The 19,722-nt window shown below is 44.1% G+C and overlaps 1 protein-coding gene and 1 long non-coding RNA gene across 5 annotated transcripts in view; one reads left to right on the top strand and one right to left on the bottom strand.

The window, feature by feature from the left end:
• LOC125944183 (uncharacterized) overlaps positions 1-19,722 on the bottom strand; it is a 321,505-nt gene that overhangs the window by 284,178 nt on the left and 17,605 nt on the right. The window lies entirely within an intron of this gene.
• Positions 7,901-13,526, top strand: LOC125944190 (uncharacterized). 4 transcript variants are annotated; one of them, XR_007466191.1, is made up of 3 exons: positions 7,901-7,936; positions 10,487-10,581; positions 11,074-11,098. It is a non-coding gene; the product is annotated as an uncharacterized LOC125944190 (long non-coding RNA). The 4 variants fall into 4 exon arrangements; XR_007466188.1 differs by lacking the exons at positions 7,901-7,936; positions 11,074-11,098 and adding exons at positions 8,317-8,352; positions 13,502-13,526; XR_007466189.1 differs by lacking the exons at positions 7,901-7,936; positions 11,074-11,098 and adding exons at positions 8,317-8,352; positions 11,776-11,800.

The raw sequence follows: 19,722 nt of genomic DNA, 5'->3' as shown, positions 1-19,722 counted from the left end.
TAGCATCGGCATCATCGTGAAATTTATCTTTCTAAATTTATTCCCCTGTACCTATGTACCACAGCTGAGCTATCTCAACATTAGTCGATCTCACCTGAAGTGATGTATATATAGCCTTAGCTTTAATTTCTAATGAGCATGACTGATTCTCACCAAGAGTAACAGCCGCTTCATTCCTTCACAATCTGCACCTGCATTATCAAATATGTTATAGTGAATCTGAGAAGTCTGCCACAACTGAGGATCGAACATGTTTTCAGTTTCAAGCAAACCATGCCAGTCAATTTCATGAAAGTGGCATTACAGAATGCACAGGCATTCAATTGCACAATGCATGCTTATAGGCAATTTTATATTCAGTTCATGGCAGTTGTCATCTTGGGCTGTCGTAATCTAAATTTTGTGCATAGTGACGTCAAGTTTACTTAATCGTGGAACGTTAAAAACACCTGTGCACTTACTCTAGGTTGTTACAGCCAGAAAACTGGGCATGTGAACAGCCATGGAGAGGGTGTCCCAAAGCACGACCTACTGGAACTACAGACCTGCACAGATGTCCGGCTTCTATGGGAGAAGCTTGCGCCCACTTTCGTTAAACCGGTGGCCATAGGTGGCGCTTTTATAACCTGTTCGTCTGCTACTCGGCGGGTGGCTGGGCGGCGTTCGAATGTGTGCGCCTGCTCTTCTGTAGCGGGCTACTAGCATATGTGACAATTTCTTACGAAGACAACAGCTAGTATGTCAAAATTGTTTAACTGTACTCATTGTAGTGGTATGTAATAACACGTAAAATACTACACGAATTCTTTCTAGGTTTGCTATTATGCGGCAATTTCGCGCCGCTCCACACAAAAAAGAAAAAAAAAACTCACTGATGGAGTGATTGTTTACGTGTTTGTTCGGCCCGTCAAATATGCATCGCAAAGCTTTTATGAAACTGTGAAAACTGATGCTAGAGTCCTTGCTTTGTTCTGATTTACATGATGGCACACAGCAATATACCACAATGTGATCATTTACGTTATCCCATCTGTAATTAACTCAAGCAAGCTGCATGTAGCTAAGGCTGAAGTCACATGCCTTCTGCAGCGTCTGCAGATTCACGCAGTTTGTGTGTGGTCTGCGTGATTCCTTTAAATGTCCTTGTTCATATCAATATATCAAGTTCTTTATTATTGTATTTCTTTATTAGTCCATTGTACTATATTTTATCCTATGAATCATCTGGTAATCAGATTTTTTTCCCCTCTACTGCGAAGGCAACGGGAGGAAATGTTATCGTCTGCCGGCTGTACTCATTGTTTTCCTTTCTTGCACTGCTCTTCCTACTGTACCTCGTGATTGAAATGAGAAGCAATCATTCGAAAATTTTGTTTTCTTTTTTATTTTCGTGAATTTATGCATTTACAAACAATGTAAACCATCTGGGGCTGCCGAAATAGCGGCACGAGCGCTGAAACAGATCGCAGCAGCAGACGACAGCGAACAGGTTATAACTAGCGCCACTCTGCTCGTTCGTTCTATCCCTAGCGGCAAAAGGGGTGAACTAGACCAGGCGTGCTGGAGCAGGGCGATCTGTGCAGGTCTGTAGTTCAGTAGGTCGTGTCCCAAAGCTCCAGTAAATGAGTGCCTGCATGAGCTCACACCCCTCCCCCCCTTCACCATTCAGTGCAGAGTAGGGACAACTGCGTCATTTGCAACTGAACAGAAGTTACAAAAAAAAAGAGTTCCATAGAAAAATTTACTTTATTTTCCATTAATTGTACATAATGACGGGAATCTGCAGTCAGGCCTTCCACTCACTAAGGCACATGGAAACAAAACAGGACAACAAAAATGAGTAGCTCATCAAAACTTAAGCCCCCGAACATGCAATATACATCCATCACCTGTGCACCATCAGCCCGATTACAACTTTTCTATTACTGTGCAAATATAGCTGTAGCCATTTGCCTTTGCACACTGAACTTCTTTCAGTGGTTTATGTTTTCAATTCATTAGATATCTTTAGTGGCACACCTAATTTATTTTGAGAAGCTCAATCACCACATACCTGTGATGCTTTGTTTCCCAAGCATCAAATAATGCCAGCAACTTTATCACGTTATCATGGCAATCTCTTAAAAGTTGTCACAATTTTATTTGGTTGTTTTGACAAGATTGCCAAGCTGATTAAACATGATTTGCACTGAATCCTTCTATATAATCTCAACTCTTTCCTTGATCGGCACCAGTATATCAAGCTTTAAGTTGACAACTTGAAGCATCACTTTCATATTCTTCAGGATAGGTAGGTTATCTTTATGTTTGCTCATTGCCAGTGACGAGTTGAATAGAACGTGCTTTGGCTCCTAAACGACGAAATCTCAAACTTATTTGCCTGTAACGAGTAGAATAGCACTGGCTCCAGGTAATTCAATCTGAAATCTGGCTATATTCGGGTAACGAGTTCGCAGAACTACAAATGGTTTACCAGAAAGAATTGTGGATCTTTTCTAGGTATGTGTTAACGAAGAAATGCAGCTCATTGCCAGTAACGAGTTGAATAGAACGTGCTTTGGCTCATAAACGATGAAATCTCGAACTTCTTTCCCTGTAACGAGTAGAATAGCACTGGCTCCAGGTAATTCAATCTGTCTATTTTCGGGTAACAAGTTCGCAGAACTACAAATTGTTTATCAGAAAGAAGCGTGGATCTTTTCTAGGTATGTGTTAACGAAGAAATGCAACTCATTGCCAGTAACGAGTTGAATAGACCGTGCTTTGGCTCCTAAACGACGAAATGTTGAACTTCTTTGCCTGTAACGAGTAGAATAGCACTAGCTAAAGGTAATTCAATCTGAAATCTGTCTATTTTCGGGTAACGAGTTCGCAGAACTACAAATGGTTTATCAGAAAGAAGTGTGGATCATTTCTAGGTATGTGTTAACGAAGAAATGCAGCTTGTCGCAGAAACGAGACGAGACAGCTGCGTTCGATGCGAACGAAATCAAGATTCTTCTTTTTCTTTTGTTTTATTGCTTTTAGCGCGCGCGCCTTTGGAGCCCGCCGTCTTCTTCTTTCTCATCTTGTCCGCTCCCATGAGTTTCAATAGCTTCCGGCCGCGAAAAGTTTTCTTCTCATCAGTGGAAGCAACCTTCGAGAGTGTAAAGGTGTTGTACAGGTCTCCGAACGAGTCTTCCTTTGGATTTTAAGAGACAGGAGCGCGGCTTCCTGTCGACTCCAGAATATACTTCAATGACCTTAGCCAGGTTGCAGATGGATCTACGAGTGCGTGCACCGATCAAAACGCTATCTCCTTGGTTCACTCTCATTTCTTGCTTTCTTGTGTTATACTGCTCTCTCACTTCTTTCAGATATTCCTTCTTCCATCTTTTCCACCAATCTTTCGTAATTGTTTGCTTATTTCTCCGCATTTCTTCTAGGCTGACCTTTTTTTCTCCTTCGGTACTGTCTTTTATCCTATGCTTTCCACCTATTACATCAGCCGGCACAATAGGTAGAGGCTCATCCGTTTCGCTGTATACATAGGTCAACGGTCTGTTATTAAGGACAGCTTCAACTTCAGTTGTTAGTGTTTGCATCTCTTCTCTTGATAACAGTATTTTTTCCAATAACTTTCCTCATTGTTGATTTCATGCTTCGCACCAGCCTTTCATAAAAGCCTCCCCACCAAGGCGCTTATTCTGCGATGTACTTCCATTTGATTTGATCCCCTTGGCTTGCTCTTTTGGAGACTCCTTCCTGTAGTTCTTTAATCATACGATTGATGTCTCTGTTGGCCTTCTTGAACGTCCTTGCGTTCTCACTGTAAATGATGCAACATAGCCCTCGTCTCGCTGTAAATCTTCGGAATGCATGTAAGAATGCTTCTGTTGTCGTGTTGTCCACAACTTCGAGATGCTGAGATTGTCTAGCTTCGGCATTAAAGTTGGGTTGCTCCCTGTAGTAGCACATACAAATATTGCAACATACTGTGTTGTAGGAGCTTTCATCGTGTCCTTTATAAGTAATGGACCCGCGAATTCCACACGGATCTCTTGAAATGGTTTTCGCTCGTTGACTCTGTCAGCAGTAAATGGGGCTGTTTCTTGGTGCAGCGGTCTGACGTCAAATTGTCGACACTGGTGACCCTTGAATTCTTGAATCACTTCCTCTTGTGTCTCTGTCTTGGTTTCTTTCTCAGGGCACTTTATGTCTAGAGTTTCAATACCCTTGAAATGGCTGAGCTCTGTCTGTATCTCAGAGTTATCCACGTTGACGTTAAGTACCATTGCGGTCGACTTCTCCATTATTGTTGATGATATCCTAGCGTGACCCTGTAGTGTCCAGCCGAATATGGTTTCTGCTGCTGTCAAGCTTTCTTCTAGTCTTCGGATCCCACCTGTCATTACTTGCCAATACTGGTCTGATCCAATAAGTATTCCGATTTCCATGCATGTTGCGCCTTTACATGAACCGTCAGCCAGCTTGAATCCGTCCTCTTCATACTTCTTTTGCAGTGAAATAGGCAGGAACGGTAATCTTTCTTTTGAAATTATGTCTACCTCTTGTGCTTCCAGTACCACTTCTTCACTACGGGGGGTACTTTTCAGTTTAACTTCAACTGAATTCATGACTCTTTCATTTTGACCTCCTCCGAATGAGCCTATCGTGAGCCTTTCTTTTCCTTTAATCTTACAGCCAAGTTTCTCAGATAGGCTTTTCAGTATGAATGATCTTTGGCTGCCAGTATCCAGTAGAACACGACAATGACATGACTGACTTCTACCTTCTGCTAATGCAACTGCAGTCTGCAGAAATATACTTGATGAGTTGTTCATAAACTGGCATGTAGATGTTGTACACTGTGCTGTCAGTTCTTTGCTTCGGCACATAGACGTCGCATGCCATTTTCGACATATCTTGCACCTAATGTTTGCCTTACATATTTTAGCAGTATGGCGAGGCCTGGTACAGTGGAAACATCTGTTTGCCTCTCTGAGCTTCATTTTCTTGTCTTCATAAGGCATTGTTTTCCTACAATCATCAGTATAATGAGTTGTATTGTCGCAAAATATGCAAAACTTTGCAGCTGTACATTGAAAATTAACAGTTCTTGTATGCTTCATACTCTTGTATGCTGCTTACTCTCAGCCCTGTGGCGGTTGCTTTCTCTCCTTTCTGTTGACAAGTCCTCTCTGCACTCTACTTGATCTTCGATGTATTTCATCAAGCGCCTAAGAATATCTTCTTGACGTATAGCCACATTCTAATCTCGTGATGAAGATCCACTGATCGCTTCTCTTTGTTTTAACTGGAATCCAATGCACATATCCACTGGCAAAGCTCTTTTCAGGATCGGAAGCAACATTGATGCATAGGACTCGCTTTTCAATCCTAAGGATTCCAATCCAAGTATTTGCACTTGCACCTTTTGTGACAGCTTTCTTAAACCGTCATGGTCGTTGCAGCTTGCTACTGCATTCAGATTAGTTAGTTCTTTCATATGCATTTCTACCAGCACGTCCTCTCTTCCGTACCTCTGCTTGAGTAGATCAATGGCTTTCCCATAGTTACTGTCAGAAAACTGTAGTCCCTCCACGGCAGCTGCCGCTTTTCCGGTTAGTGATGACAGAAGGTACGTAAATTTCTGATTTTTGTTCAAATCGGTTCTTTTGTGTACAGCTGTTTCAAATTGCCGCCAAAATCTCTGCCATTTCATTTTGTCGCTGTCAAACTTCATTAGTTCTAGCTTCGATAGCTTCACTATTGTTGCTTGCTGAGATTGTCTAGCATCGGCATTAAAGTTGGGTTGCTCCCTCGCTGTTTGCCGTACTTCTTGCCAAGAAAGGTACGCGTTGATGTTGTGCAGAGCACTTATTATCTTTAACTCGTACTCATTTGTTTTCGCAAACTCCGAGTCAGCTGTTTCGGGTGTTAGGTTAGGTTAGGTTGGGTTAGGTTGGGTTAGGTTAGGTTAGGTTGGGTTAGGTTAGGTTAGGTTAGGTTAGGCTAGGTTATGTTAGGTTAGGTTAGGTTATAATAGGTTGGGTTAGGTTGGTTAGGTTGGGTTAGGTTAGGTTAGGATAGGATAGGTTAGGTTAGGTTGGGTTAGGTTGGGTTAGGTTAGATTGGGTTAGGTTGGGTAGGTTAGGTTAGGTTGGGTTATGTTAGGTTAGGTTGGGTTAGGTTAGGTTAGGTTGGGTTAGGTTAGGTTAGGTTGGGTTAGGTTAGGTTTCGTTGGGTTGGGTTGGGTTGGGTTAGGTTAGGTTAGGTTAGGTTGGGTTAGGTTACGTTGGGTTGGGTTAGGTTAGGTTAGGTTAGGTTGGGTAGGTTAGGTTAGGTTGGGTTAGGTTGGGTTAGGTTAGGTTAGGTTAGGTTGGGTTAGTTAGGTTGGGTTAGGTTAGGTTGGGTTAGGTTAGGTTAGGTTAGGTTGGGTTAGGTTAGGCTTGGTTAGGTTAGTTAGGTTGGGTTAGGTTAGGTTGGGTTAGTTAGGTTAGGTTAGGTTGGGTTAGGTTAGGTTAGGTTAGGTTGGGTTAGGTTAGGCTGGATTAGGTTAGGTTAGGTTGGGTTAGGTTAGGTTGGGTTAGGTTAGGTTAGGTTAGGTTGGGTTAGGTTAGGTTATTCGGTTAGGTTAGGTTGGGTTAGGTTGGGTTAGGTTAGGTTAGGTTGGGTTAGGTTAGGTTGGGTTAGGTTAGGTTAGTTGGGTTAGGTTAGGTTAGGTTAGGTTATAATAGGTTAGGTTGGGTTAGGTTAGGTTAGGTTAGGTTGGGTTAGGTTAGGTTGGGTTAGGTTAGGTTAGGTTAGGTTATAATAGGTTAGGTTGGGTTAGGTTAGGTTTGGTTAGGTTAGGTTAGGTTGGGTTAGGTTAGGTTAGGTTGGGTTAGGTTAGGTTAAGTTGGGTTAGGTTAGGTTGGGTTGGGTTGGGTTAGGTTAGGTTGGGTTGGGTTTGGTTAGGTTAGGTTAGGTTAGGATAGGATAGGTAGGTTAGGTTAGGTTAGGCTAGGTTAGGTTAGGTTGGGTTAGGTTAGGTTAGGTTGGGTTACGTTGGGTTAGGTTAGGGTTAGGTTTGGTTAGGTTAGGTTGGGTTAGGTTTGTTAGGTTGGGTTAGGTTAGGTGGGTTAGGTTGTAGGTTAAGTTGGGTTAGGTTAGGTTAGGTTAGGTTGGGTTAGGTTGGTTAGGGGGTTAGGTTAGGTTAGTTAGTTAGGTTGGGTTAGGTTGGGTTAGGTTAGGTTCGGGTAGGGTTAGGTTTAGGTTAGGTTGGGTTAGGTTAGGTTAGTGGGTTGGTTAGGTTAGGTTGGGTTAGGTTGGGTTTGGTTAGGTTAGTTAGTTGGTTAGGTTAGGTTAGGTAGGTTGGGTTAGGTAAGTTAGTTGGTTAGGTTGGGTTAGGTTAGTTAGGTTAGGGTTAGGTTAGGTTAGGTTAGGGTTGGGTTGGGTTGGGTTAGGTTAGGTAGGTAGGATAGGATAGGTTAGGTTAGGTAAGGTTGTTTAGTTGGGTTAGGTTAGGTTAGGTTAGGTTGGGTTAGGTTAAGTTAGGTTAGGTTAGGTTAGGTTGGGTTAGGTTAGGTTAGGTTAGGTTGGGTTAGGTTAGGTTGGGTTACGTTAGTTAGTTAGGTGGGGTAGTTAGGTTATTGGGTTAGGTTAAATTAGGTTGGTGTAGGTTAGGTTGGGTTAGCTTGGGTTAGGTTAGGTTGGGTTAGGTTGGTTAGTTAGGTTAGGTTGGGTTAGGTTGGGTTAGGTTAGATTGGTTAGGTTATGTTGGGTTAGGTTAGGTTAGTTAGTTGGGTTGGGTTAGGTTAGGTTAGGTTGGGTTGGGTTTGGTTAGGTTAGGTTAGGTTAGGATAGGATAGGTTAGGTTAGGTTAGGTTTGGTTAGGTTAGGTTGGGTTAGGTTGGTTAGGTTAGGTTGGGTTAGGTTAGGTTAGGTTAGGTTAGGTTGGGTTAGGTTAGGTTAGGTTGGTGTAGGTTGGTTGGGGTTAGGTTAGGTTAGGTTAGGTTGGGTTAGGTTAGGTTAGGTTGGGTTAGGTTAGGTTGGGTTAGATTAGGTTGGGTTGGGTTAGGTTGGGTTGGGTTATGTTAGGTTAGTTTAGGTTGGGTTAGGTTAGGTTAGGTAAGGTTGGGTTAGGTTAGGTTAGGTTAGGTTAGGTTGGGTTAGGTTGGGTTAGGTTAGTTTGGGTTAGGTTAGGTTAGGTTAGGTTAGGTTAGGTTGGTTGGTTAGGTTGGGTTAGGTTTAGGTTAGGTTAGGTTGGTTAGGGTAGGTTAGGTTAGGTTAGGTTAGGTTAGGTTAGTTGGGTTTAGGTTTAGGTTGGTAGTTGGGTTAGGTTAGGTTAGGTTGGGTTAGGTTAGGTTAGGTTGGGTTAGGTTAGGTTAGGTTGGTTAGGTTGGTTAGTTAGGTTGGTTGGGGGTTAGGTTAGGTTGAGGTTAGGTTGGTTAGGTTAGGCCAGGTTAGGCGGTGGTTAGGTTAGGTTGGTTAAGCTAGGGTTAGGTAGTTAGGTTAGTTGGGTTAGGTTAGGTTAGTTAGGTTAGGTTAGGTGGGTTAGGTTAGGTTAGGTTAGGGTTAGGTTGGGTTAGGTTAGGTTAGGTTAGGTTAGGTTAGGTTAGGTTGGTTAGGTTAGGTTGGGTTAGGTTAGGTTGGGTTAGGTTAGGTTGGGTTAGGTTGGTTGGTTAGTTGTTAGGTTGGGTTAGGTTAGGTTAGGTTAGGTTAGGTGGGTTAGGTTAAGGTTATGTTGTTAGGTTGGGTTAGGTTGGTTAGGTTAGGTTAGTTAGTTAGGTTGGGTTGGGTTTGGTTAGTTAGGTTGTTAGGGGATAGGTTAGGTTAGGTTAGGTTAGGGTTAGGTTAGGTTAGGTTGGGTTGGGGGTAGGTTAGGTTAGGTTGGTAGGTTAGGTTGGGTTAGGTTAGGTTAGGTTGGGTTAGGTAAGTTGAGGTTAGGTTGGGTTAGGTTAGGTAGGTTAGGTTGGGTTTAGTTGGGGTTAGGTTAGGTTGGGTTAGGGGTTAGGTTAGGGTTAGGTTGGTTAGGTTGGGTTAGGTTGGGTTAGGTAGTTAGGTTAGGTTGGTTAGGTTAGGTTGAGGTTAGGTTAGGTTAGGTTAGGTTAGGTTTTAGGTAGGTTAGGTTAGGTTTAGGGTTAGGTTAGGTTGGGTTGGGTTATGTTGGGTTCGGTTGGGTTAGGTTAGGTTAGGTTATGTAGGTTAGGTTAGGTTAGTTTAGGCTAGGTTAGGCTAGGTTACGTTAGGTTAGGTTAGGGGTTAGGTTAGGTTGGGTTAGGTTAGGGTTAGGTAACTAGGTTGGGTTAGGTTAGGGGGGTTAGGTTATAATAGGTTGGGGTTAGGTTAGGTTAGGTTGGGGTTAGGTTAGGCCGGTTAGGTTAGGTTAGGTTTAGGTTGGGTTAGGTTGGGTTAGGTTAGGTTAGGTTGGGTGTTAGGGTTAGGTTGGTTAGCTTAGGTAGGGTTATGTTAGGTTATGTTATAGGTTGGGTTAGTTAGGTTGGGTTAGGTTGGGTTAGGTTAGGTTGCATTAGGTTAGATTGGGTTAGGTTGGGTTAGGTTAGGTAAGGTTGGGTTAGGTTAGGTTACGATAGTTGGGTTATGTTAGGGTAGGTGGGTTAGGTTTAGGTTAGGGTGGGGTAGGTTGGGTGGGTTAGGTTAGGGTAGGTTGGGGTTAGGTTAGGTTAGGTGGGTTAAGGGTTAGGGTTGGTTAGTTGGGTTAGGTTAGGGTTAGGGTTGGGTTGGGTTAGTTTGGGTTAGGTTAGGTTGGGGTAGGTTAGTTTGGGTTAGGTTGGGTTAGGTTAGGTTGGTTTAGGTTAGGTTGGGTTAGGTTGGTTGGTTAGCTTAGGTTGGGTTAGGTTAGGTGAGGTTGGGTTAGGTCAGGTCAGGTTAGGTTGGGTTAGGTTAGGTTAGGTGGGTTAGGTTAGGTTAGGTTGGGTTTGGTTGGGTTAGGTTGGGTTGGGTTATGTTAGGTTAGATTAGGTTGGGTTAGGTTAGGTTAGGTTGAGTTAGGTCAGGTCAGGTTTGGTTGGGTTAGGTAAGGTTGGGTTAGGTTAGGTTAGGTTGGGTTAGGTTAGGTTGGGTTAGGTTGGGTTAGGTTAGGTTAGGTTGGGTTAGGTTAGGTTCAGTTGAGTAAGGTTAGGTTAGGCTAGGTTAGGTTAGGTTAGGTTGGGTTAGGTTGGGTTAGGTTAGGTTAGGTTGGGTTAGGTTAGGTTAGGTTAGGCTAGGTTATGTTAGGTTAGGTTAGGTTATAATAGGTTGGGTTAGGTTAGGTTGGGTTAGGTTGGGTTAGGTTAGGTTAAGATAGGATAGGTTAGGTTGGGTTAGGTTGGGTTAGGTTAGATTGGTTAGGTTGGGTAGTTAGGTTAGGTGGGTTATGTTAGGTTAGGTTGGGTTAGGTTAGGTTGGGTTGGGTTAGGTTAGGTTAGGTTGGGTTAGGTTAGTTTCGTTGGGTTGGGTTGGGTTGGGTTAGGTTAGGTTAGGTTGGTTAGGTTACGTTGGGTTGGTAGTTAGGTTAGGTTAGGTTGGGTTAGGTTAGGTTAGGTTAGGTTGGGTTGGGTTAGGTTGGGTTAGGTTAGGTTAGGTTAGGTTGGGTTAGGTTAGGTTGGGTTAGGTTAGGTTGGGTAGGTTATTGTTAGGTTGGGTTAGGTTAGGCTGGGTTAGGTAGGTTAGGTTGGGTTAGGTTAGGTTGGGTTAGGTTAGGTTAGGTTAGGTTGGTTAGTTAGGTTAGGTTAGGTTAGGTTAGGTTGGTTAGGTTGGGTTAGGTTAGGTTAGGTTGGGTTAGGTAGGTTGGTAGTGAGGTTAGGTTAGGTTTATTAGGTTAGGTTGTTGGTTAGGTTTGGTTAGGTTAGGTTGTTGGTTTAGTTATAATAGGTTAGGTTGGGTTGGGTTTGGTTAGGTTAGGTTAGGTTGGGTTAAGGTTAGGTGGGTTAGGTAGGTTAAGTTGGGTTAGTTAGGTAGGTTGGTTGGGTTGGGTTGGTTAGGGTTAGGTTGGTCGGTTAGGTTAGGTTAGGTTAGGATAGGTTAGGTTAGGTTAGGCTAGGTTAGGTTAGGTTAGGTTGGGTTACGTTGGTTAGGTTGGGTTAGGTTAGGTTAGTTTGGTTAGGTTAGGTTGGGTTAGGTTAGGTTAGGTTGGGTTAGGTTAAGTTAGGTCGGTTAGGTTGGTTGGGTTAGGTTGGGTTAGTTAGGTTCGTAGGTTAGGGTTGTTAGTTAGGTTAGTTGGTTTAGGTTAGGTTGGGTTAGGGTTTGGTTTTTTTGGGTGGTTAGGTTAGGTTAGGTTAGGTTAGGTGGGTTAGGTTGGGTTAGGTTGGGTTGTGTTTGTTAGGTTAGGCTAGGTTAGGATAGATAGGTGGTTAGTAGGTTTGGTTAGGTTAGGTTGGGTTAGTTAGGTTAGGTTGGGTTGGTTTAGGTTAAGTTAGGTTAGGTTAGGTTAGGTTGGGTTAGGTTAGGTTAGGTTAGGTTGGGTTAGGTTAGGTTGGGTTACGTTAGGTTAGGTTAGGTTGGGGTATGTTAGGTTAGGTTGGGTTAGGTTAAATTAGGTTGGTGTAGGTTAGGTTGGGTTAGCTTGGGTTAGGTTAGGTTGGGTTAGGTTAGGTTGGGTTAGGTCAGGTCAGGTTAGGTTGGGTTAGGTTAGGTTAGGTTTGATTAGGTTAGGTTAGGTTAGGTTGGGTTAGGTTAGGTTGGGTTAGGTTAGGTTGGTTGGGTTAGGTTGGGTTGGGTTAGGTTAGGTTAGGTTAGGTTCGGTTGGGTTAGGTTGGGTTAGGTTAGGTTGCGTTAGGTTGGGTTAGGTTAGGTTCGGGTAGGTTAGGTTAGGTTGGGTTAGGTTAGGTTAGGTTGGGTTAGGTTAGGTTGGGTTTGGTTAGGTTACGTTGGGTTGGGTTAGGTTATGTTGGGTTGGGTTAGGTTCGGTCGGTGGGTTGGTTGGTTGGTTAGGTAGGTTAGGTTAGTAGGATGGGTTAGGTTAGGTTAGGTTTGGTTAGGTTAGGTTGGGTTGTGTAGTTAGGGTTAGGTTACGTTAGGTTAGGTTGGGATGGGTTAGTTGGGTGGTTGGTTAGGTTAGGTTAGGTTGGGTTAGGTTAGGTTGTTGTTGGGTTTAGAGGTTGGGTTTGGGTAGGTTTTTTTTTTTGGGTTGGTTTTTTTAGTTTAGGTTGGGTGGTTAGTTTGGTTGGGTTATGTTAGGTTAGTTTAGGTGGGTGGGTTAGGGTAGGTAGTTTGGGTAGGTTTGGGTAGGTTAGTTGGGTTTTCGTTGGGTTTCGGTTAGGGTGGGTTAGTTCGGTTGGGTTAGGTTAAGTTAGGTTAGGTTGGGTTAGGTTAGGTTGGTTGGGTTAGGTTAGGTTCGGTTGGGTAGGTTAGGTTGGTAGGTTGCGTTCGGTTAGCTAGTTGGGTTAGGTTAGGTTGAGTTAGGTTAGGTTAGGTTAGGCCAGGTTAGGTTAGGTTGGGTTAGGTTGGGTTAGGTTAAGCTAGGTTAGTTAGGTTAGGTTATAATAGGTTAGGTTAGGTTAGGTTGGGTTAGGTTAGTTAGGTTAGGCCTAGTTAGTGGTTAGGTTAGGTTGGTTTGGTTTGGTTAGGTTCGGTTAGCTTAGGCTAGGTTATGTTAGGGTTAGTATGTTATATTAGGTTGGGTAGGTTAGGTGGGTTAGGTTAGGTTAGTTGGGTTATTGGGTTAGGTTGGGTTAGTTAGGTAAGGTTGGGTTAGGTTAGGTTACGATAGGATAGGTTGGGTTAGGTTAGTTGGGTTTGGATAGGTTAGGTTGGGTTAGGTTAGGTTAAGTTAGGTTGGGTTAGGTTAGGTTAGATTGGGTTAAGTTAGGTTAAGTTGGGTTGGGTTGGGTTAGGTTAGGTTGGGTTGGGTTGGGTTTGGTTAGGTTAGGTTAGGTTAGGATAGGATAGGTTAGGTTAGGTTGGGTTAGGTTAAGTTAGGTTAGGTTAGGTTAGGTTGGGTTAGGTTAGTTAGGTTAGTTTGGGTTAGGTTAGGTTGGGTTAGTTTGGGTTAGGTTAGGTTGGGGTAGGTTAGGTTAGGTTGGGTTAGGTTAGGTTGGTTTAGGTTAGTTGGGTAGCTTTCGGTTGGTTAGGTTAGGTTAGGTTAGGTCGGCTAGGATAGGGTTAGTTTGGTTAGGTTGGGCGGTGGGGTTAGGTTAGGTTGGGTTAGGTTAGTTAGGTTAGGTAGGTTAGGTTGTGTTAGGTTAGGTCGGTTTAGTTTGGGTTAGGTTAGGTTGGGTTAGTTAGGTTAGGTTGGGTATGTTAGGTTAGGTTGGGTTCGGTTTAATTAGGTTGGTGTAGGTTAGGTTGGATTAGCTTGGGTTAGGTTAGGTGGGTTAGGTTAGGTTGGGTTAGGTCGCGGTCAGGTTAGGTTGGGTTAGGTTAGGTTCGGTTTGATTAGGTTAGTTAGGTTAGGTTGGGTTAGGTTAGGTTGGTCGTTAGGTTGGGTTTTGGGTTGGTTTGGGTTAGGTTAGGTTAGGTTAGGTTCGGGTTGGTTTAGGTTGGTTAGGTTAGGTTGCGTTAGGTTGGGTTAGGTTAGGTTTCGGTAAGGTTAGGTTAGGTTGGGTTAGGTTAGGTTAGGTTGGGTAGGTTAGGTTGGGTTTGGTTAGGTTCGTTTGGTTGGGTTAGGTTATGTTTTGGGTTAGGTTAGGTTAGTTAGGTTGGTTGGGTTGGTTAGGTTAGGTAGGTTGGTTTGGGTTGGTTGGTTAGGTTGGTAGGTTGGTTCGGTTGTGTTAGGTTAGTTCGGTTTTGTTTACGTAGGTTTGGGTTTGGTGGTAGGTTAGGTTGGGGTCCGTTAGGTTTAGGTTGGGTTGGTTAGGTTCGGTTGTGTTCTGTTAGTTTCGGTTTGGGTTAGGTTAGGTTGGGTTAGGTAGTTGGGTTGGGTTCGGTTGGGTTGGGTTATGTTAGTTGGTTTAGGTTGGGTTAGGTTAGTTTGGGTTGGGTTTGTTAGGTTAGTTTTAGGTTGGGTGGGTTAGGTTTGGGTTAGGGGTTAGTTTGGGTTAGGTTGGTTTAGGTTCGTTAGGTTGGGTTAGGTTGGGTTAGGTTAGGGTTAGGTTGGGTTATTCGGTTGGGTTAGGTTAAGTTAGGTTAGGTTGGGTTGGGTAGGTTCGGTTGGTAAGGTTGGGTAGGTTAGGTTAGGTTGGGTTAGGTTAGGTTGGGTTAGTTGCTTTTAGGTTAGGTTAGGTTGGGTTAGGTTAGGTTGGGTTAGTTAGGTTAGGTTAGGCCAGGTTAGGTTCGGTGGGTTAGGTTCGTTTTAGGTTCGGCTAGGTTTAGTTAGGTTAGGTTATCATTAGGTTAGGGTAGGTTAGGTTGGGTTAGGTTAGGTTAGGTTAGGTTAGGTTCGGTTGGGTTAGTTTGGTTTCGGTTGGTTAGGGTTGGGTTAGGTTGGGTTAGCTTAGGCTAGGTTAGTTAGGTTAAGTGGATGTTTATATTAGGTGGGGGTTTAGGTGGTTGGTTGGGTTGGGTTAGGTTAGTTGGGTTAGGTAGATTGGGTAGGTTGGGTTAGGTTAGGTCGGTTGGGGGAGGTTAGGTTACGATCGGTTCGGTTGGGTTAGGTTCCGGTTAGGTTTGGGTTGGATAGGTTCGAGGTTGGGTTCGGTTAGGTTTAGGTAGGTTGGGTTAGTCGGTTAGATTGGGTTAAGTTAGGTTGGAGAGGTTGGGTTGGGTTTGGGTTCGGTTCGTTTGGGTTGGGTTGGGTTGGTTCGGTTAGGTTAGTTAGGATAGGAGCGGGTTAGGTTTTAGGTTGGGTTAGGTTTCGGTTAGGTTGGTTAGGTAGGTTGGGTTCGGTTAGTTATGTTAGTTTGGGTTGGTTCGTTGGTTAGTTTGGGTTAGGTTAGGTTGGGGTAGGTTAGGTTAGGTTGGGTTAGTTAGGTTGGTTTAGGTTAGTTGGGTAGCTTTCGGTTGGTTAGGTTAGGTTAGGTTAGGTCGGCTAGGATAGGGTTAGTTTGGTTAGGTTGGGCGGTGGGGTTAGGTTAGGTTGGGTTAGGTTAGTTAGGTTAGGTAGGTTAGGTTGTGTTAGGTTAGGTCGGTTTAGTTTGGGTTAGGTTAGGTTGGGTTAGTTAACCGACGCGCGACAGTGATCACAGATGCCAGCGCAACTGATACAGTCATACAGCCCAGGTGCTAGATTTTTATTTTTAGTATTTAGTAGTTATTTATTTATACATACTGTCAATCCCAATATGGATTATAACAGGACTTGTTATAAAGAGATATTTGTTTACCTATTTTTTACGTTTGTTTACCTGGAATGGCTTTTCTTTCGAATGTCTAAATTTGGAACAAGCTTCGCTCACGGTGAACCTTAACGTAGATCGTGCGCTAAGTTTGTATTGAAGATATCGCGTACGGAAAGAATTGTTCATGTGCGCTATCTCTGAAGCGAAATAAGCAAATAATATTGCAGGGTTAGGCCATCTCTGCTCTTTCTCTAGTTTCTGTGCAATGTTCATAATAAAGTATAATGTCGAGTCTCAACAATTGTCGAATAAATACATATGAGTGTAAAACACTACTGACCGTGAGTGAAAAGCGCTTAGTGGTCAGCGAAGCGGTCACTGCACGCACGTAAGTATTTCACTTGATCGTCTGTGCGAATAATTTATTTTTTTCGTTACTGTTATTCTTGCAAGCATGATGCTATTGTCCACGCGTACCCATGCGAATACCATTTTTTACGTTCTAACTTGCGCGGGCTCATTTGGCGCATTTCTACGCCATGGGCAGTTAGCGCATTACGGTTCCCGAACTCTATAGCACTGGTGCTAGGCCGCGTTGATGAGGTTGACACGTTCGTTTTTGCATTCTCTTGCTGCCCAAGCACATAGACAACGCTCAAAGATGGGTGAGCTCGATGCAGCACCACACTGTTGAAGTTATTAACTTTATGGGCAGGGCCGCGAAGGGTGCGTGTGAACGCAGAGACAATGTTTTGTAGACACAGGGTCTGCATACATCTTCCATAGGACACGATTTTTCCAGATAGCTGCGAAGTGTATTTACCGACTAGTTCTCTCGCAGAGTGCTTCAATTTGTCCTATACCGGTGTCACACGGCCACTTTTGATAGCGATCGAGAGCGATCTGGATCGGAATGTTCGACCGCGATTGGCTCCCTTCCGCAGATTGAGCAAAGAAGCCAATCGCGACCAAGAAATTTGACCCAGATCGGCCTCGATCACGATCAAAAGTGCGCCGTGTGGCGCCCGTATTAGGCACTGGAATGAAGTCGTGTTTGAAAGAATAACAAATGTATCCTCTGCCACTACATACGAGAAAATATTGCATCGAAGAGCTGACAATTCTCGCAACCTATTGAGAAATGTGCCGAAAAAGGTTTACCAAAATGCGTTATTTTACTAATGTGTGCATTGGTTCACATTAGACTGGAATGGCAAGTCCTCAGCTGATGCAGGAAACCGGCGAAACGTGAACATATCACATCGGCACTGGTCTCGCGGAGTGCTGTGTTGTGGACACACTTAGTCCCCAAAATCGTTATTTTCCGCTGGTTGTTTGTGCACCCATAAACTGCACAGTGCTGGCCTGTAGGCTTTTGATGAGTATATATGCCATTATTTACGAGCGTAAGTCATTCGTGACAAAAATAAACGGAAACATCGAAGGAAAGCTACCACTCCGCAATGCAAGCGCAAGGCAAGCTCACAGTCCAGACCGAACAGGCAACACTGATACATACTCTCCACGCCAGACCGCCGGAAGCGCCCTCGTGAAAACGTCTATAGACGTTTTCACGAGGGCGCTTCCGGCGGTCTGGCGTGGAGAGTATGTATCAGTGTTGCCTGTTCGGTCTGGACTGTGAGCTTGCCTTGCGCTTGCATTGCGGAGTGGTAGCTTTCCTTCGATGTTTCCGTTTATTTTTGTCACGAATGACTTACGCTCGTAAATAATGACATATATGCTCATCAAAAGGCTACAGGCCAGCACTGTGCAGTTTATGGGTGCACAAACAACCAGCGGAAAATAACGATTTTGGGGACTAAGTGTGTCCACAACACAGCACTCCGCGAGACCACTGCCGATGTGATATGTTCATCACGTTTCGCCGGTTTCCTGCATCACCTGAGGACTTGGCATTCCACTCTAATGTGAACCAATGCACACATCAGTAAAATAACGCATTTTGGTAAACCTTTTTCGGCACATTTCCCAATAGGTTGCGAGAATTGTCAGCTCTTCGATGCAATATTTTCTCGTATGTAGTGGCAGAGGCTAGCTACATTTGTTATTCTTTCAAACACGACTTCATTCCAGTGCCTAATACGGGGGCCACGCGGCGCACTTTTGGTCGTGATCGAGGCCGATCTGGGTCAAATTTCTTGGTCGCGATTGGCTTCTTTGGTCAATCTGCGGAAGGGAGCCAATCGCGGTCGAACATTCCGATCCAGATCGTTCTCGATCGCTATCAAAAGTGGCCATGTGACACCGGTATAAGACAAATTGAAGCACTCTGCGAGAGAACTAGTCGGAAAATACACTTCGCAACTATCTGGAAAAATCGTGTCCTATGGAAGATGTATGCAGACCCTGTGTCTACCAAAACATTGTCTCTGCTTTCACACGCACCCTGCGCGGCCCTGCCCATAAATTTAATAACTTCAACAGTGTGGTGCTGCATCGAGCTCACCCATTTTGAGCGTTGTCTATGTGCTTAGGCAGCAAGAGAATGCAAAAACGAACGTGTCAACCTCATCAGCGCGGCCTAGCACCAGTGCTAGAGTTCGGGAACCGTAATGCGCTAACTGTGCATGGCGTAGAAATGCGCTAAATGAGCCCGCGCAAGTTAGAACGTAAAAAATGGTATTCGCATGGGTACGCGAGGACAATAGCATCATGCTTGCAAGAATAACAGTAACGAAAAAAAAAAATTATTCGCACAGTCGATCAAGTGAAATACGTGCATGCAGTGACCGCTTCGCTGACCACTAAGCGCTTTTCACTCACGGTCAGTAGTGGTTTACACTCATATGCATATGTATTTATTCGACAATTGTTGAGACTCGACATTACTTTATTATGAACATTGCACAGAAACTAGAGAAAGAGCAGAGATGGCCCTAACGCTGCAATATTATTGGCTTATTTCGGTTCAGAGATAGCGCACATGAACAATTCCTTCCGTACGCCGTATCTTCAATACAAACTTCGCGCACGATCTACGTTAAGGTTCACCGTGAGCGAAGCTTGTTCCAAATTTAGACATTCGAAAGAAAAGCCATTCCAGGTAAACAAACGTAAAAAATAGGTAAACAAATATCTCTTTATAACAAGTCCTGTTATAATCCCTATTGGGATTGACAGTATGTATAAATAAATAACTACTAAATACTAAAAATGAAAATCTAGCAACTGGGCTGTATCAGTTGCGCTGGCATCTGTGATCACTGTCGCGCGTCGGTTCGCTGCAGGTACCGCGCTGCTCGATCGCCACGCTTATGTTTTGACATTTGGTTATAAGCACACTGCACCGCACCAGATCCAATAAATTTTGCATGATTGAGCTGTTCAGTTGCGTCGGAAGCGTATGGAGTAACCACCACATATCTGCCAACCACTGACACGCGTCGTCAGGCCGCCGGCGCCTGGTTCTAAGCATTGCTCGACAGCTACGTACGCGCCTGCTTTCGCTAAATGAGGCAACCCTCAACTGCGAAACCTAATGGTGATCAGATTCAATCGACGATACGGTCACATGTGTCCAGAAATAACAATGAAATATAGGCACCCTGCAATGCAGTTTGGATGGATGGATGGATGGATGGATGAGGCTGAACCCTTTAAATCGGGCGGTGGCATACGCCACCTAGCCATGGCTATTAACATAATTTGTACTTTGTGGTGGGTGAAATTTCACCCCTGCCTTAATTTTATCCACCAATCAGATAACCTCTGTTTGGTTATTTCTACCCGCTTAAAGTCTATTTTGCCTTCACTGTCCCTAAACCCCAATGCTTTGAAAAAATCAGCCCCGTTGCCTTGCACTGTAGGGTTAAGCCCCTTACAGAAAAGTATGAGGTGTTCAGCCGTTCCCTCTTCTTCTCCACACGCACATCACAACGTGTCTATACCTTGGTACTTGACTCGGTACATCTTAGTCCGCAATACTCCCGTCCTGGCTTCAAACAACAAAGAGCTTCCCCTAGAATTATCGTAGATATTTTCCTTGGCAATTTCTTGCTTGAAAGTTAGGTATGTGCCCAGTGCTGATTTCGTCTGCATCCCTGTTTTCCACAGACCCCTCTCTGTTTCCTTAACCTTTTTCTTAACCGCTGTTTCCTGGTTTGCACCCCTCCTGCAGTCCAAATATTTGATTGACAGTTTTCTGGTCAGCTTCCTCCATTTTGTATCAACATTCCTCATGTACAAATAACTGAAAACTCTCCTTGCCCACCGCTTTTCTGCCATCTCTCTCAATCGCTCCTCAAATTCTATCTTGCTGCTGGCTTCCCTGCCCTCGAATGACGTCCATCCCATGTCACCCTGTACCCCCTGATTTGGTGTATTTCCGTGTGCTCCCAGAGCCAGTCTACCTACCCCTCGCTGCTTAACTTCCAACCTTGCTCGAACCTCTGATCTCATGCACAGGACCGCATTGCCGAAAGTCAAACTAGGGACCATCACCCCTTTCCAAATCCCTCTCACCACTTCGTACCTATTGTAATTCCACAGTGCCCTATTTTTCATCACAGCTGCATTTCTGCTACTTTTAGCCGTCACATATTTTTCATGTTCCGTTAGGTACGTTAGTTTGGCTGTACATGTC

The sequence above is a fragment of the Dermacentor silvarum genome, chromosome 3 (assembly GCF_013339745.2).
Source record: "Dermacentor silvarum isolate Dsil-2018 chromosome 3, BIME_Dsil_1.4, whole genome shotgun sequence".
In the NCBI taxonomy this organism is placed as follows: Eukaryota; Metazoa; Arthropoda; class Arachnida; order Ixodida; family Ixodidae; genus Dermacentor; species Dermacentor silvarum.
This window is presented reverse-complemented; position numbering and strand designations above follow the sequence as displayed.